Source organism: Lepus europaeus, chromosome 6, assembly GCF_033115175.1.
Source record: "Lepus europaeus isolate LE1 chromosome 6, mLepTim1.pri, whole genome shotgun sequence".
In the NCBI taxonomy this organism is placed as follows: domain Eukaryota; kingdom Metazoa; phylum Chordata; class Mammalia; order Lagomorpha; family Leporidae; genus Lepus; species Lepus europaeus.
In genome coordinates, this window is record NC_084832.1 from 117482699 (window position 1) to 117486226 (window position 3528).

Consider the following 3528-nt stretch of genomic DNA (forward strand, 5'->3'; position numbering starts at 1 on the left):
AAACAAACCAGTTTTGGTAAACCATCTTTTACCTCACTATCCAAACACTGGATCCGTCTGCAAAATGAAGAAACTTTAACTTAAAAATCTGTGTTCTCCCTAAAATGAGGAGGAATCTTCAAAACGGTCACAGAAGATGCACAGGATGAAGAAATGAGGCGTGGTCTTCGAATATTTTTACAACAAAATAGACCTGTCTTTTAGTCCCATTTCCATGAATTTTCGGAAGTTCCCTTGGATACACTAAGGAGGAAGTATACTACAGTCACTTCATCACGGCACAGCCCTGTTCCACCTGCGAGGTTTCCAGGGTCCACCTGAACGCATCACTCCGACTGTCTGATTTTAAAATCCTGGCCTCATTCCACCCTCTGTGCCCAAAGGCTGAGCCTGGCTGTAAAGAAATCAAACTCCTTTTTCAAACAGCAGCTCCTGCAGCTATCCTCCTATCATGAGTTAGTCACATCCCTAACAACCTCCTGAGTGCTTAGTAAGGACCCCTCACCGTGGGGGACACACAGAAGAAAGAGACTGGGTTCATCTCCTTGGTGAGCCACAGAAGAGTTACTGCGGTTTGTACCCAGAGCACACAGGATAGGGTCACACAGCCAGCCTGGAGCATCCTTTCAGCAGGATATGGGAGATGGGCCACGTGAGAGGTGGAGTAGGGGAGTAGGGAAGAGGGCTATGCAGGGTCTGGGTGTCTACATACTCTCCAAACTCAGAGGTTGAAATCCTAACCCCTAAAGTGGTAGTTTCAAGAGAGTAGGGCCTGGGGGCAGGCAGGGATTAGATCAAAGGCTTTGTAACTGGGGTTTGTGCCCTCATAGAAGGCCCAAGCAAGTCCATGGGCCCCTGGACCCACGTGGCAGACCTGGAAGATGCTCCTGGCTCCCAACTTCGGCCTGGCCCAGCCCTGGCTGTTGCAGCCATTGGGGAGTGAACCAGAGGATGGAAGATCTCTCCCTCTCTCTCTGTAATTCTGATTTTCAAATAAATAACAAATCTTTAGAAAAGAGCCACCTGTGGAGTTCATTAAATATAAACTCTAGGTTCCACATTCAGGGACGTTGGTTTAGTGTTCCATGAGGATCCATGAACTGCAGAGTTAACAAGCAGCTGGGAGTTTCTGAAGCAAGTCACCTTTACATATGTGTGTATGTTACATGCTTTTCCTGTTTTCTAACTTTTCCAATTTTGAGGTGTTAAATTTTTTAAGGTTTTTTAAAAGATTGATTTGTTTGAAAGTCAGAATTATGGGGGGGGGGAGGAGAGAAAACAGAGAGAGAGAGAGAGAGAGAGAGAGAGAGAGAGAGAGAGAAACTTCTATTTTCTGGTTGACTCCCCAAATGGACAGAGTCAAGCTGAAGTCAGGAGACTAGGACTCCATCCAGGTCTCCCACTTAGACTTGGGCCATCTTTTACTGCTTTCCCAGATGCATTAGCAGGAAGTTCAATTGGAATTGGAGCATCTGGAACTTGAAGCAGTGCTCACGTGGGCTGTCACATCACAGGTGATGGTTTAACCCACTGCACCACAATGTTGGCCCTAAGAATGTGTTATTTTTGTAGTCACAAGCAATTAATAGTTTTAGGAAAAATCATGTGGGGCTGGTGCTGTGGCGCAGTAGGTTAATCCCCCGCCTGCAGCACCAGCATCCCATATGGGCATGGGTTCTAGTCCCAGATGCTCCACTTCTGATCCAGCTCTCTGCCATGGCCTGGGAAAGCAGTAGAAGATGGCCCAAGTGCTTGGGCCCCTGCTCCCATGCAGTAGACCAGGAGGAAGCTCCTGGCTCATGGCTTTGGATTGGCTCAGCTCTGTCTGTTGTGGCCAATTGGGGAGTGAACCAGCAGATAGAAGATCTTTTTCTCTTTCCCTCTCACTGTCTGTCACTTTACCTTTCTAACAAATAAATAAAATCTTTAAAAAAAAAACCTCATGCTTCTTTAGGATAGTAAAAATATTTTATGAAATTCCTGGTGTATCCCATAATTTTTTGCTGAATTTTAGCCACTTAAGGATGTGCAACCAGCAGATGCAATCGTGAACTAAGGAGTAGGATGAGACAATTAAATTCTAATGTGTTAGGACTTCAATGGCAATGATTCTTTGAGAATTAGGCACAAGGCAAAATGGAGACCAGCAACTATGGCAGCATGTGGGTGGTTTTGGGCTGTCTCTGTGACCATGATGGTGGTGCTGCTCAATGTTGAGTAGCCTCTGCCCAAAGGAAGGTGGAGATGGTGTTATCTGACACGGTTAGACAACTGATAGAATGGGCCAATAAAAGATCTGCAGTGAAAATGAATGGAGACAAGTTTCATCATCTTATTAAATCCCCATGGAGAAACTTCTGTCATTCACTGCTTTCCAACTCCATCAACAGCATTTGCAAGCAAGCTGATGAAGAGTTCCAGAGCCTGGCTAACTCTTGGCAATACTTGAGTGCATTTACCAACAGGGTATTTTTTTTTTTTTTTTTTTTTTGCCATGGTGGATTTTGACAAAGGCTCTGACGTATTTCAAATACTGGAAGTAAATCCAGCTGCAACTTTCATCAGCTCTCTTGCAAAAGGGAAGCCCAAACAAGCTGATCACAGGAGTTGCAGGTGCATGGTTTTTCAGCTGAGCAGATTGTCTGGTAGACTGCAGACAGTGCTGATGTCAACATTACATACTTAGATCCTCAAATTACACTGGTCCCCTTGTATTGGAATTGTTTTTGGCTGTTATTGGTGGACTTGTGTATCTTCAAAGAAGCAATCTGGACTTCCACTTTAATAAGACGGAGTGGACATTTGCAGCTTCGTGTTTTGTGCTTGCTACGACATCTGGTCAAATGTGCAGTCTCAGAGGAGGACCACCATAAGCTCCTCAGAATCCCCACCCAGGACATGTGCATCACATCCGTGGCAGCAGCCAAGCGCAGCGTGTGAGTGGAACACACACTTCTGTCAATGGTGGCATTCTTCTACAGACGGTGGTTTTATGTGAACCTGCTGCCTGTGGTCCTGGGGAGCAGAGGATAAGCTATGTGGCTGGTTCCAGACGGGCTGTCTCATTCTTCAGTTGGATGCTCTCCACATTCAGATCTAACATCATGGACATCCATACTTTCTGATGAGTTTAAAAAGATTCCAGGGATATGGAAAATGGAGGAATGGAAACTGAGAAATGTGTGGGTTTGAAAAAGAAGAATGCAATGTGTGCTCTTTCTGTATCCCCTTTTACCAAGTGATTTAAATACTGAATTATTTCCTCTCAAAATAGCGAAATATTTGGAAATTATTCTCCTCTTAACCTTCTCTTCATAAATGTTCTTTATGGAACATTTAACTGAGAAGAATTAAGTACATTGTAATAAATTTTAAACTACTACTTCATTTTAATTAGAACAAAACTCATAAATGCTTTAGTTAACATTTGGTCATGTTTCTATTTTTTTTAAAGATTTTTTTTTTTTAAATTTTAAAGGCAGAGGAACAGAGAGAGTGGGAGAGACAAAAAGAAAGAGATCTCAAATT

At 43.7% G+C, this 3528-nt stretch overlaps 1 pseudogene; it reads left to right on the plus strand.

Annotated features, from left to right (window-relative positions):
- Window positions 1-2152: 2152 nt before the first annotated feature.
- LOC133762211 (magnesium transporter protein 1-like) lies at window positions 2153-3175 on the plus strand (annotated as a pseudogene).
- Window positions 3176-3528: the final 353 nt, after the last annotated feature.